This window comes from Sceloporus occidentalis, unplaced genomic scaffold, assembly GCF_023333645.1.
Source record: "Sceloporus occidentalis isolate IW3139 unplaced genomic scaffold, rSceOcc1.0.p SCAF_5, whole genome shotgun sequence".
Classification (NCBI taxonomy): domain Eukaryota; kingdom Metazoa; phylum Chordata; class Lepidosauria; order Squamata; family Phrynosomatidae; genus Sceloporus; species Sceloporus occidentalis.
Genome location: NW_028316985.1, coordinates 187,968,406 through 187,983,687, shown reverse-complemented (window position 1 = coordinate 187,983,687; position 15,282 = coordinate 187,968,406). Strand labels below are relative to the sequence as shown.

Here is a 15,282-nt window from a genome sequence, read left to right as displayed (position 1 = left end):
ACCAGTTTGCTGTAACAAATTGGGTAACTAAATGCAAAAGTAGATAGACATGCTGGCTGCCCGGTGGTGCCAGACGTCAGCCGGTGTCAGGGAATCCAAAGCAGCTGACTTGAACCCATGCGACTGGTTCTGAGATTCACTTTGGTGGTGCAATGGCTGTGCAAGAAGGCATGCTGCCTCCTTTGTCTCTGGAGGATGAAAAGGAGCAGCGGCAGCCGCCTTGCGAGCAACAGCTGGGTAGCAGTGGGTTGGGGGCAGCAGAGACCCTCCTGCTCTGCGCTGGGCTTTGATCAACACTTTCATGGAAAAGCACACAAAACCATCATTTTGGGGGTAGGAGGGATTGAGGGTGGGGCAGGCCTGTTTTTAATTAGGAGTGCCAGTTTTAATTGATCAAAAAGGTTTGCTGCGTGACCGACAGACTACTTTGAAGACTCCGAGGAGAACTTTGCAAATGCTAATGGTGGCTATTGTTCCCTCCGTTGCTTAGGTAGGGCTTGTTTTTGTGTAGTCTAAATGCAAAGGAGGAGGGGGGCTGCTTGGGCAGAAGAACATGGGAAGTTTGGGGCACCCCCCCATGTCCATCCAGCCCCCTTCCAGGGCTGGGCAGGCTCATGGGGAGCTGGACACAGCTGCCCAGCTGGACCATGCCAAGGCCCTGCCAGGGGGGAACACATGCCAAAAGCTCTTCTGAGAGGTGGCCATCCTCTGCCCAAGATCCCCAGTGGGTTTCTGTACCTCAGCATGGATTCAAACTCTGGCCTTACAGAGTCTTAGGCCAGCATTACAAACACTGCACCATACCAGCTCTTGCAAATCTGTTGTAAGTTTTTCTTGGCAAGATGTATGGTACAGAAGAGGTTTGCCCCCTTTGCCTTCAAGGTCACCCAGTGGGTTTCCACAGCTGGACAGGGATTCGAACCCTGGTCTCCAGGACCTTAGTCTAACACGCAAACCATTACACCATGCTTGCTTTCTATTCTTTTAAAAACAACAACTTTGCTTTACCTTAAACACATCTCGGGGTAGCCTTGTTGGCCATATAGTAGCAAATCCAGTAACATCCAAACATTCAAGTCATTTTTGTCCTCTGCCTTTCCCAGAAAGCCTGGACTCAGGGCAGTTGTAAAACAAATACAGATTGATCTTCCTTATCCAAAATGCTCTGGAAGTGTTTGGGATTTCTTGGTTTTTGGTTTTTTGTTTCTGGAATATTTGCATGTACATAAAGGGGTATATCTTGAAGGTGGGGACCCTAGTCTAAGCACAGCATTTATTTGCCTTTCTCATGCAGTCATCCCTCTGTATCCACAGATTTTTTATCCACAAATTCAACTGTCCACGGCTTGAAAATATTTTTAAAATATATAAATGCCACATATATATATATATATATAGCCTGAAGGTAATTTTATACACAATATTTTTAATAATTTTGTGCATGAAGCAAAAACGAACCGTCAGAAAACGAAGGCGTCACAAAGCGTTTTGGTTCTGTCTTCCTTCCTGGAAGAATGGAGTGCAACTGGATGATGGCCCTTGAGGATGTTGGATTATGGACTATTTCAGACTTTGAAAGAGGGAGACTGAACCTGTACTCTGTAGTTCAAACACACAAAAGGCCAGCGTTAAAACAAAATTACGGTATCTGTAACATCAAAAAAAATTAAACATAGGGTTAAAATAATAAAATGCGGCTTAAAAAGGGGAGGGCTGGAAGGTGTAGAGCAGGTCCTGAGCCAGCGTGGGTTAGCGGTTTGAGCATTGGACTATGACTCTGGAGGTCAAGGTTTGATGCCCTGCTCAGCCATGGAAACCACTTTGGGGCAAGTCACACCATCTCAGCCCCAGAAACCCCCATGATAGGTTTGCCTTTTACTCTTGTTAATTGGCCTCGGGTCGATCTCGACCCACAGAGACCCTGTGGATGAGACGTCTCCAAGACCCCCTCTGTCCTCCACTGCTCTGCTTAGTTCCTGTACATCCATAGAATCATAGAATCGTAGAGTTGGAAGAGACCACTAGGGCCATCCAGTCCAACCCCCTTCTTCTGCCATGCAGGAAATCCCATTCAAAGCATCCCTGACAGATGGCCATCCAGCCTCTGCTTAAAGACCTCCAAGGAAGGAGACTCTATCACCCTCCGAGGGAGTGCATTCCACTGTCGAACAGCCCTTACTGTCAGGAAGTTCCTCCTAATGTTGAGGTGGAATCTCTTTTCCTGTAGCTTGCATCCATTGTTCCAGGTCCTAGTCTCTGGAGCAGCAGAAAACAAGCTTGCTCCCTCTTCAACATGACATCCTTTCAAATATTTAAACAGGGCTATCATATCACCTCTTAACCTTCTTTTCTCCAGGCTAAACATCCCCAGCTCCCTAAGTCGTTCCTCATAGGGCATGGTTTCCAGACCCTTCACCATTTTTGTCGCCCTCCTTTGGACATGCTCCAGTTTCTCAATGTCCTTTTTGAATTGTGGCGCCCAGAACTGGACACAATATTCCAGGTGGGGCCTGACCAAAGCAGAATACAGTGGCACTATTACTTCTCTTGATCTAGACACTATACTTTTATTGATGCAGCCTAAAATTGCATTGGCCTTTTTAGCTGCCGCATCACACTGTTCACTCATGTTCAACTTGTGGTCTACTTGGACTCCTAGATCCCTTTCACACGTAGTTTCATTCAGCCAGGTGTTCCCCATAATCCTATATCTGTGCATTTTATTTTTCCGCCCTAAGTGCAATACCTTACATTTCTCCGTGTTGAATTTCATTTTATTAGCTTTGGCCCAGTTTTCTAGTCTATTCAGGTCATTTTGGATCTTGATCCTGTCCTCTGGAGTATTAGCTATTCCCCCTAATTTGGTGTCATCTGCAAATTTGATAAGTATGCTTCATAGAGTCCATCCATCTGGCATACAGCCTTCCTCTCTTTCTGCTTTCTTCCACCTTTCCTAACATTATTCTTTCAGTGAGCCCTGCCTTCTCTTGATGAGGCCAAAGTACAACAGCCTCCATTTTGTCATCTTGGCTTCTAGGAATATTTCTGGCTTGATCTGTTCAAGGACCCATTTATTTGTCTTTTTGGGTCGTCGATCCTCAGCCCTCTTCTCCAGACCCACATAACCTCAAATGCATTGATTTTCTTCCTGTCTTCCTTCTTGACTGTCCAGCTCTCACATCCATCCATGGCAATAATAGGGAATATAATGGCTTGGATGATTCTGACTTTTGTGCTCAGTTGTATATCTTTGCATTTTAGGATCTTCTCTAGTTCTTTCATAGTTGCTCTCCCCATTCTTAATCTTCTTCTGATTTCCTGGCTGCAGTCCCTGTTTCTTTCAGTGTTTGATGTCAGGTATGGGAACTCTTTTACTACAGTTGCCCCTTTGTTCTCATGGACTTGAGGTCCATGGTTTTGAATATTCATGGAGGGGCAACCTCTGTTGTTTTCAATAGGGTGCACACCCTGCACGTGTCGTGGATACGCGCCCCATTCAAGCTTATGGGGCTTGAATATCGGCAAGTCTCTGTTTTGGGGGGAAGGGGGTCCAGAATGGATCCCCCACGAAAACGGAGGGTCGTCTGTATTTCTGTTTCTTCACAAACTAGTTCAAATTTGAGTAAATTCTCCATGCTCATTATTTTTGTTTTCTTTATGTTCAAGATTAAGCCTGCCTTTGCAGTTTCTTCTTTGGTCTTCCTTCGTAGTTGTTCCAGGTCTGGGAGGTTTTCTTCTGGGACTATGGTGTCGTCTGCGTATCTTAATATTGTTGATATTCCTTCCTCCTGTTTGCAGTTCCTCCTTCTTGTCCAAGCCTGTTTCTCTTGCAATACGTTCTGCATATAAGGTTTGCCTTAGTGTCACCATAAATCGCAAATGACTTGGAGGCACACAGCACCAAAAGTTCTTACTTGAAGGACCTTCACTTCTCCAAGGAAGTCTTGCTGTCTGAAGGAAGAAGGAGCAGGTTAGGGTTAGGGAGTTATAGTTTGGGGTTTGGGGTTAGAGTTAGGGGATTAAGGTTTGGGTTAGGGGATTAGGGTAAGAGTTAGGAGGTTACACTTAGGGCTAGAGCTAGACTTAGAGGGTTAGGGTTAGAGGGAGCCCTGGTGGCGCAATGGTTAAATGCCTGTCCTGCAGCCGCTTACTCAGAACCACAAGGTTGCGAGTTCAAGACCAGCCAAAGGGCTCAAGCTTGACTCAGGCTTGCATCCTTCCGAGGAGGTGGCTAAAATGAGTACCCAGATTGTTGGGGGCAAATTAGCTTACAGTTGTAAACCACTTAGACACTGCTTAGGCGGTATGAAGCGGTATATAAATGAAGTTTGTTTGTTTGTTTGTTTGTTTGTTTAGGGTTAGAGGGTTAAGGTTAGAGTTAGAGTTAGAGTTAGAGTTAGAGTTAGAGTTAGAGTTAGGGGGTAAGGTTAGGGAGTTAGGGTTAGAGTTAGAGTTAAGGGGTTAAAGTTAGAGTTAGGGGGTTAGGGTTAGAGTTAGGGTTAGAGTTAAGGGGCTATGCTTAGAGTTAGGGGGTTAGGGTTAGAGTTAGGGTCCATTCTGCCCTCCCTCATCAGGGAGCACCCACTAAGATGTCCATGTTTCGTGCCCAATGCCATGTGCCGGTGAGCATGAGAGAAGAGCCTCCCTGAAGACCCTGGAGCCCAGGCAGGCCCATTTGGAGGGCTCAGGGTCACAGGGGGAGATGGGGAAAGTATGAGACGTTGAAACTCGGGTGGCAGTGCTCTTGGACTGCAGCTCCCAGCATTCCTCACCTTGACCTGTTCTGCTTTAGTGGGCTGCTGGGAGGTGCAGTCCATCAACATTTAGGGGGTCCCACGGGTGGGGAGCAGGAGAGGAACAGTCCTCTTTTGGCCACAGAAAGCCACCACCAAGAGACAGGTGGAGGCAGAGAAGATTCGTGTGCGAATGGAGGAGAGGTCTCTTTACTCTGTGTTTGTGTGTGTGTTTGTTCACAGTTCCCTAGAGTACTGCAGAGAATGTGCGTGCCAGAAACACCTAATCACTCACTCACTCAATCAATCAATCAATCAATCTTATGTCTTCATAAACCCATTTTTTTTTTAAAAAAATGAACAAGTGGTAAGAGACACATTGGTTTCCATTCGTACTCAGGAAAGTAGCTTAAAATTTCACAGAGAAAATTAAAATATAATGAGGGGAAGTGGGAACATAGATAAAGCTTTAAAAAGGATTACTTTCCAAGTCATTTCGGTGTGAGCGCAGAGCTTTCTGCATCATCTGTTGGTAAGCAGAAGATGTGGGAAGGAGCAAAATGTTGCTTCGTTGATTTGATGAATTAGGACCCTTCCTTTCCCCCAAAGTGGGACTCAAGGCAACTTACAAAAATGCTAAAGCAAGAGAAAGCTAAAAACTGAAAAAAGCCATAATTAAAAATGCAGGTGGAGTCTCCCTGATCAGAAACGCTTGGGACCAGAAGTATTCTGAGGATTTTGGGGTTTTTTATTTTAATATTTGTATATACATGAGAGATCCTTGAGATGGGACCCAACTTTAAACACAAAATCCATTTATGTTTCAGATACACGTTATACACATAGGTGGAAGGTAATTTTGTACACGCTGTTTTTAACAATTTTGTGCATGGAACAAAGTTTGTGTATATTGAACCATCTGAACCAAAGGTGTCACTATCCCAGCCTCCCATGTGGGCAGTCTTGGATTTTGGAATCGTTCAGATTTCAAGCCTTTCGGATACGGGAGACTCAACCTGCGTTATCATAGAGAAATGCCACTAAATTTTTAAAAGCCTAAAATAATTTTGAAAATATAACAAGGCAGTAACAAATACAGTCAGCCCTCCATATTCTAATTTTGGTATTCACAGGGGTCCTGGAACCAAGCCCCAGAGGATACCAAAGGCCAATATTAATAATAATAGCAACAACAACACCCCATTGTATATAATGGGACTTAAGCATCCATGGATTTTAGTATCCATGGTGGGTCCTGGAACCCAAACTCCAGGGGATACCAAGGTCCCACTGAACAACACACACACGCTTCTGCAACCAGTCATTGACTAAATAACCCCTCACCCTAGTGACACCCCTAACCCGGGGTGTCTATCTCCTCTCCTTAATAATAATTAATAGTAATTTGTTTTATTTATATACCGCTATTCCAAAGATCATAGCGGTGAACAGCAAGTAAGCTAATTTGCCCCCAACAGTCTGGGTACTCATTTGAGCTCCCTCCTCGGAAGGATGCAAGCCTGAGTCGAGCTTGGGCCCTTTTGCTAGTCTTGAACTCGCAACCTTGTGGTTTTGAGTGAATGGCTGCAGTACAGGCATTGAACCACTGCGCCACCAAGGCTCCCTTGACCAGCGGCCGCCATGGAGGAGAGGGCTCTTCTGTTGCTGCCTCCCCGGTGCAGCTTTCCCAACCCTCCTGCCTCTTCCCTTCCTGGCCTTGCTCATGAGGAGTCCCTCTGGGGTGAAGGTGGGGAGTCTTACTATGCCGTTCGGGACCAGTTTGCTGTGATGTGCTGATAGCACCTCGGCTGGCCTCTGGGCAGGTGGACGCAACCCTTCCCAGGACCTCCAGTCTCCAGGAATCCAGGTCTACCTGCAGAAACCATGTCTTATGAGGAGAGACTTAGGGAGCTGAGTATAGCTTGGAGAAGAGAAGGTTAAGAGGTGATAGGAGAGCCCTGTTTAAGCATTTGAAGGGGTGCCATATTGAGGAAGGAGCAAGCTTGTTTTCTGCTGCTCCAGAGAATAAGACCAGGAACAATGGATGCAAGCTGCAGGAAAAGAGGTTCCACGTCAACATTTGGAGGAACTTGCTGAGAGTAAGGGCTATTCAACAGTGGAACACATTCCCTTAATGGAGCATGGTGGGTTCTCCTTCTTTGGAGGTCTTTAAACAGAGGCTGGATGGCCATCTATCAGATATGATTTGATTGAGAGTTCCTGCATGACAGAATGGGGTTGGACTGGATGTCCCTTGAGGTCTCTTCCAACTCTTTGATTCTATGAAATCCCACCCTTCTGTTCTCCTCCCACCCTTGTCAAAGACCCATCTGTTCCCTCTGGCAATTTTGGCAAGATAGGAGCCTGACACTCCATGCCTCACAGCTGCAGAACGAAAGCACGTGTCCAGTAGGGTTGCCAGGGTGGAAACTGGAAAGGGCTCCTGTGGCTTGATTAGTTGTGCAGAGGAGAGGATTTCTGCAGGTGTGCCTTCTCACCTGGTTGCATGGTAGCAACACCTGCTAACATTCCCCCTTCTACGCAACCATTGAGCACACAGGAGCCCTCTCCAGCTTTCAGTCTGACAGCCAGGCCTCCATAAGTCACTGTTCTAAAGAGTGTGTTTTGGGGAGGGATGTCACTGCTGTAGAAGCACCAAGTGCAAAGCTCTTCTGAAACACGGGGAAGACCTTTCCAATGGCAATGGCTGTTCAACGGTGGACCATGATCCCTGAGAGTGTGATGCATACTCCTCCATTGGATGATATTTGATGGCCCACCTCTCAGGGGTGTTTTAGCAGTGGATTCCAGCCCTGACATTGGGTTGGATTAGATGGCATTTGGATGGCAGCGAAGGCTTCTCTGCAGATGGGTTTGCTCCCAGTCCTTGCTCAGCCTCCCTTCTGGATCTCCAGGCCTGTTTGGGGGGTGGGTTGGTGGGCGATGGGGGCTGGGATTGGGGAGGGTGGGAATCTTTCCTTCTCCCTCCCCCGTTCCGTCTCCCCAATCTGTTTGATCCTCCACCATCTTGCTGTCAGGCGCCATTAGAGAAAAGCAAAAGGTTAATGAGCCAATGTGCGGTTGTGGTTTTGCGGCGGAGAGGATGACAGTGAACCAGCAGTGACTAATTAGATGCAGTTTAACAGGAGGAGCAAGTGACATCTCCTCTTCACCAACTGTCAATAATTAGCGGATCTGGGGAGGCTGAAATGTGTCCACAGTTAAAAGGCGGAGAATGCTCTGCCAGGGGAAACCGGAGGGAAGGAGCCACGGCGAGGCCACAGCCACGGTTGCGCCGGATCCCCCCCAGACCAGGTGGGGCCAGGGGGCTTGGAGGGCGAAGCTGTGTCCGAACGGGGGTCCATCCGCAGGGTCTCTGGTGTGTCCAAGGTCCACTTGAGTGTGTGTGGGGGGTCTGTTCAGGGCCCTGATCCTTTTCTGTTTTCATCTGTGGAAATGGTGGCAGCCGTGGCAGGATGCCAGAGATCAGAGAAGTTAAAAAGGTTTTGGACTGCAAGTACCTGTGCTGGATGGTGAGGATTCTGGACATTGTAGTCCTAAAATAGCTTTCCAAAACTGTGCATGAAGTAAAGCGCGGTGGCAGCCATGTGCGGGTGTGTGCCACCATTGATTATTGTAATTCATTAATAGATTAATATCCTATCCTTCTTCAGCAAAAGACACAAAGCAGCTCACAACATGGATGATAAGAAAGAGCATCTGAAAGCAATAATGATAGAAAAACTATAGGAATGTAGTGTGCCCTTGTTATGCGCTGGGCTTTGGTTCCAAAATCCATGGATGCTCAAGTCCCATTATATACAGTGGGTTAGTAAAACAGTGTCCCTTATATGAAATGGCAAAATCATGGTTTGCTTTTGGGATCATTGTTTTTTAAAAATGTCAAGCTGATGTTTGAGTCCATGGATAAAGGATCAGTGGATACGGAGGGATAACTGTACTTCCATTGGGAAAACAGACGTGTTCCTGGGCATGAATTCTTTGATGGAAAACCCAGTAGCAGAGGCAGAAATGATTGAGGAAAGGATAGGAAGAGGTTCTTCCACCATCGAAAAAAAGAAGAGCTGCTCAACATATTCCTGCAAACTTTGCATTCAAAACTAACATTATGCATGTGTGAAATGAAGGAAACGGGTCCGGTGAGCCTTGCAGAAGTAGACAAAGCATTTGCAAGAGACAACTTGAAAGTTTCTTCCAAAACACATCTTGGGAAGAACTTTTTTCTTCCTTTCTCCATATTCTGCTTTTCTAATGGTTTCCATTTTACAGATCTCTGCTTTTTCTAATTTTGGGGGTTAGCTGGTGAAGCAGGCCCATCTTGCCCCTTTCTCTCTGTTTTGCTGTTCACATTTGCTCTGCAAGGGATTCAACAGGCAGCTGCTGTTTGCCTTGCCTTTTGGAGGCAGGAACACACAGCTATGTAGGATTAGCTAGACTAGAATCCCACTCTTTCCCAGGCTTTGCCTTTTTAATATGCTGGGCTAGCTGGCAAGGGAGGGTCATCTGCTTTTGTCTCTCTTTTGCATTTCATGCCTGCTCAGCAAGCGCCTGGGGCAGCTGCGGTTTACCTGGCCGGTTGCAGTGGGATCAGATGGAGGGAAATCACCTTTGGCCCTGGCTCAAGCTTTATGGCATTATTTACTACTGACATGCTGCAGCAACTGGACACTGAGGGCCTGTCTTTCTCTGGCCTTCCTTCGCCATCCTCTCAATGCTGGTGCGGTTCTTGTTCTGCGCCTTTAAACCATTTAAGCCAATTTAAGGAAACCCTAAATCAAACCTATCATGGTTTTGTTTTGTTTTTAGCAAGATTTGTTCAGAGGAAGTTTGAATCATGGGATCATAGAATCATAAAGGTGGAAGAGACCTCAAGGGCCATCCAGTCTAACCCCCTTCTGCCATGCAGGAACTCTCCATCAAAACCTTCCTTGTGAGATACGGCCAACTAGCCTCTGTTTAAAGACCTCCAAAAAAATGAGACTCCACCGAAATATCGGAGAGAGTTTGTTCCTCTGTCGAACAGCCCTTACTCCTAATGTTGAGCTGAAATCTCTTTTGCTGTAGCTTGCATCCATTGCTCCCTTGTGTTTTAGTCTCTGGAGCAGCAGAAAACAAGCTTGCTCCCTCCTCAATATGACATCCCTTCAAGTATTTAAACAGGGCTCTCACATCACCTCTTAACCTTCTCTTCTCCAGGCTAAACATCCCCAGCTCCCTAAGTCTCTCCTCATAGGGCTTCATGGTTTCCAGACCCTTCACCATTTTAGTCACCCTCCTTTGGACACATGGCTACAGTTTCTCAATGTCCTTTTTGAACTGTGGGACCCAGAACTGGACCCAGTATTCCAGGTGGGGTCTGACCAGAGCAGAATAGAGTGGCACTATTACTTCTCTTGATCTAGACACTATACTTTTATTGATGCATCCTAAAATTGCATTGGCCTTTTTAGCTGCCGCCTCGCACTGTTGACTCATGTTCAACTTGTGGTCTATCTGGACTCCTAGATCCCTTTCACATGGATAAGTCTCCTTAATCCAGGTGTCCCCCATAATCCTATATCTGTGAATTTTATTTTTCCGCCCTAAGTGCAGTACCTTACATTTCTCTGTGTTGAATTTCATTTTGTTAGCTTTGGCCCAGCTTTCAAGTCTTTTCAGGCCGTTTTGAATTTTGATCCTGTCCTCTGGGGTATTAGCTATTCATCTTAATTTGGTGTCACTGCCAATTGCCTTCCCTGAGGCTGAGAGAGTGTAACTTGCTCAATGTCGCAGAGGATTTCATGTCTGGATGGGGAATTGAACCTTGCTATGGGGAAAAGAACAGAGGGCAAGGCAGAATCGATATGGAGTGGTGGCCATAAAAAGACTTTGTAAGAAGGAACTTCTTCGCCAGTAGCTCTGTTAACTGAGGAATACCTGTGTCCTATTAAAATGTAAACTAGTATAAAAGCATATAATTTTTAAAAAGCACTGAGAATAAAAGTCCGGCGCACGCTTACACTTCATTAGAAGACCCTTCTGCACAGGCAGTTGGTTGCCAAAAACCTGTTTCAATAAGATCTCAAGATGGCAGCCGGAGCCGCGGGGCAAAACGCCCAGCGCATGGCTCTGCGCAAACCTCATGGGAAGGAGATGGAGGAGCCGCGCGAGAGCAAAGTCACTCTCTCTGTCTCTCTGTCTGTCTGTCTGTCTGGCTGGCTGGCTGGCTGGCTTTTCTAAAAATTACTTCGCTATCCCACACTTCGCACATAGAGATGAAATGGTGTGCCTGGTTCATCATCCTGCCTGTTGTTGTTGTTTTTCCTATCAATTCTATTGGTATTACTGCTACTACTACTACTACTACTACTATTGTTGTTGTTGCTCTTATTATTAACTTTATTTGTAACCTGCCTTTTCTCCAAGATTGGGACTCAAGGCAGCTGACATATCCAAAGGATTACAATATACAGCTGGACTGCCATATCTGCGGATTCTTTATCCGTGGATTCAAGCATTCATGGCTTGAAAACATCCCAAAAGATATAAATTCTAAGAAGCAAAATTAGGATTTTCGTATTTTATCTAAGGGACGCCATTTCACTGTGCCATTGTATTTGACAGGACTTCAGCATCCACAGGTTTTGGTCTCCCAGGAAGAGGGTCTTGGGACCAAACCCAAAAGGAGACCAAGGGACCACTGTACTTAAAATATGCAGAAGGTCAGCCTTAAAGGCCAATGAAACTATTGACAACAGTTTACTCAACGGTTCAAAATTATAAATATTAGTTTAAAAACAGTACAGTCGCACCTCCATTTTTGCGCTTGAAGTCCGCATTCCTTGCCCATTCGTGGGCAGCAAAATGGAGGGGGACAAAATGGGGGACGTGTCGCCATTCAAACCAATGGGGCTTGAATGTCACTGGTTTTCCTTTTCTCCAGGGGGTCTGGAAAACGGATCAGCAAGTATACTTTAAAACAGGGCACCCTCCTTTCTAAAGGCCTAAATTTTGGTTCTAACTTTTACTTCTTTCTTTCAATCCCTTTCTGTGCCTCCTTTCTCCCGGAAAAGGACCCGAGGAGGTTCCCAGATGAAATCGTTTTTAACAAAGCAGATCCTTGCTAGAATAAAAAAGAGCTTGACCAGCCAGAAGAAGGATGGCCAAGAAGGGGTCATCCTGGTCTTCTATTTCCAAGAGCCTAGGGTCCCTCAGCCCCCGAGAAGACCCTGTCTCCTCTCCCATCCAATGGTTTCTTGTTTGTTGCCATTGCATGCCTTCAGGTCATTTCCAATTTATGGCGACCCTAAGGCAAACCTGGCATGGGGTTTTCTTGGCAGGGTTTCTTCAGAGGAGGTTTGCCATTGCTTTCCTCTGAGGCTGAGAGAGTGTGACTTATTGGCCAAGGTCACCCAGTGGGTTTATATGGCTGAGCTGGGAATCGAACCCTGGACCTCCAGAGTCATAATCCATCACTCAAACCAACATGGCTTTATTTATATCCAGTCTTCAAACCCCAGCAGATACAAAAGGCCTGCTATATGAACAATATTAGGGCAATTTAAAACATAAACTTTAAAATGGTAAAAGGGATTTAGAAACAGTAGAAACCCAGCTCTCCAGGATCTCCCTGCTGCATTCATTATTATTATTATTATTATTATTATTATTGTTTATTTGTATAGTGCTGCCGCAGGATTTACATGGCGCTTTACATAATCATCAAGCAAAATACAGATAAAAAGAGCCATCCTGCGTCATACAATCTAGAGTCAAAAGCAGCAAAATTAGAAAATAACTACTTTAAATTAAAGTAACTCTAAAACGGCAGACTATAAAAACAATACACACTTATCTAACTATCACAATCAGGCTATAAGCTGAAAGTTTCATTAAACAAAATTGTTTATAATTCGGACTTAAAAGTACTTAAAGTAGTAGTAGTAGTAGTAGTAGTAGTAGTCTGCAAATGTTTAGGAAGCATTAATTAATTAATAATTAACTAACTTGGGCTTCTGATGCTCAACAGGTTTCATGAACCTGTCAAGTGTCCAGGCATCTTCTTCACTGGTTTTCTTACTCTCACCCTCATTTTGTTGTCGTCGTTGTCGTTGTCATTGTTGTTGTTGTGGTGGTGTGCCATGAAGTAGCCTTGACACTGGCTGCATCAACGCTGCAAAATTAATACAAGTTTGACCCCATGTTAACTGCCATGGCTCAGTGCTATGGAATTTGGGATCTATAGTTTTTTGTCATGCTTAGCCTTCTCTGTCAGAGAGCTCTGGGGCCATGACAAAATACCATGGACAGTGAAAGGCTGAAATGTAGGACATGTCCTGGAAAAGGAGGTCATCCGGTCACTCTGCTCCGGATGGCATTGGATCTGGGCTCCAAAGGAAGTCAAAAGCCATTGCCAGGTGCATACCCAAAAGGGGAGCGTAGGGGAGACGCAAGCTTGTTCCGGGTTCAAATCCTGACCCAAGCAAAGCCCCCATTCTGAGGTGCCAATGGGGATGAGACAGGCTGCGTCTTCTCCTCCTTTGTCTCTGGGCCAGGGTCCTTTTCGAGGGGGACTACTCCACTTGGCTGCCAGACCCCCTTCGGCTATTCCAAGAGATCCGGAGACAGGATCGTGGTGGGGTTGCTGTCTCTCCTCCTTGAAGTATGCAAACAATTCCCTTTACAAACCCAGGTGGGTTTGTGGAGGGGGCCAGTGGATGGGCATGGGAACATTCCTCAAGCTGCCCCCTCCTCAAAAGGAGCCTTTGCCTCCTCTTGGGCCCCTAAGCCTGCAAGAAGACAATCATAATAAACAGCCTTTTGTGCAGAGACTTGAAAGCTCCTCTTAAAAGGCACTCTTGTAGCGATGGGGGTGGTGGGATGTCAGCAGTCCCTACATTGTTTTCCTTCTCTAGACAGGGAACAAAAAAGTCCTGCAAAAAGCCCCTATGCCCCTGCCCATGGACAGAGAATGCCAGCCCCTTTTGGGGGGGGCTACAATCCACCCCCAGCCTATTAATTGTCATTAATTGTTTTTTCTACTCTAGAAGTCACTCCAAGCCCCCAGGAATCAGGTTACGAATCACAGGCTGGCTGGTCACATGCGCGTCCCACTGAGGTGACCGACGCATCCACCACTGCCAAGGGTCACTTCCTTCGCAGGTCAGAACAAGGCTCCCAGCCTCAATTGCACTTAGTTCTGATCTCAGAGTAAGCGACTGGCAGCAGCAGCAGACTCACTGGGCAACTCATGGATTGCATTTTAAAAACAGCAGCCTGGCATCAAAGCAGAGGGCTTTGAGAAGGTCTGAAGTTAAAAGTTACACTTTCTTAATGCATTTGAAAGAGGGTATACCCTAGTTCTGGGGCTGAACGGAATGGATGTTGTCCAGTCCGATTGCACCAGAACTTGGGTTGTGCATCATCCAGACTCCCCGCCAAGAGGACAGGGAGAGGCCATTTCATTTGGCCCATGCAAACAGGGCTAAAGAATAACAACAATGCACAGGATTTTGCACCTAAACCTTAGGAAGGACTTCCTGAGAGTAAGAGCTGTTGGCTAATGGAAGACACTGCCTCGGAGAGTGATGGAGTCTCCTTCTTCGGAGGCTCTTATGCAGAGTTTGGGTGGCCATTGGTGACAGGGAGGGCTTTGATTGTGAGTTCCTGCATGGCAGAAAGGGGTTGGTATGGATCGCCCTTTGGTCTCTCTCCCAAATCCATAATTGTATGCCACAGGATCCAGATGCAGAGGCTGTGTTTAATTTCCTTCCCTTGTGTGGTTCACATGGTAAATATGGGCTTAGTGGAATATGCTGCTGCCCCAGAGGATGGCGGAGTCTCCTTCTTTGTAGGTTTTATACAGAGACTGAATGGCCATCTGTCACAGGGAGGCTACCTCACTTCTTTTAAAAGTAATGTACCAAGGTCTGCTGCTAATGGGTCTGTTGCATGCTTAGTGTGTTAAAAGCATTCCCGCCCTTGCTGTGTGCATGCCCACAAGCGCATCCTGCTATGCACAGAGGCTCAGGGTCAGGTTACTCCTGACTGATAGGACTTCCATTCTAGCCATGGGGCGCACAGTTTGTTTTGACTGGCGGTGCACATCTGCCTGCCCCTTGAAGCATCGGGTTTGCTCTTGGGTGGGATTCCTGGGAGAACTAGCTGTGATGTAGTGGTCTGAGTGTTGGACTATGACTCTAGAGACCAGGGTTCGATTCCCTGTTTGGCCATGAAACCCACTGGGTGACCTTGGGCAAGAAGTCACACTCTCTCAGCCGCAGGGGAAGGCAATGGCAAACCTCCTCTGAACAAACCTTGACAAGAAAACCCCACGATATCTTCACCTTAGTGTCGCCATAAGTTGGAAACAACTTGATAGCACACAACAGCAATAACAACAAGAAGAAGAAAGGATTCCTGGAGCTCACTTTCTCCTGGGTGTCCCATTGCCCACAGCTGTGGGCAAGATAGCCTTTGCCCAATGGCAGCTGGAATGAATGCCACACACCTTTTTCTATAGGAGACAGATCTGGTCACCCGTCTGCTT

General features: G+C 46.3%; 1 protein-coding gene across 4 annotated transcripts in view; it reads left to right on the top strand.

Annotated features, from left to right (window-relative positions):
* LOC149313327 (sideroflexin-5) overlaps positions 1 to 15,282 on the top strand; it is a 112,742-nt gene that overhangs the window by 81,750 nt on the left and 15,710 nt on the right. The gene's annotated exons all lie outside the window — the stretch shown is intronic.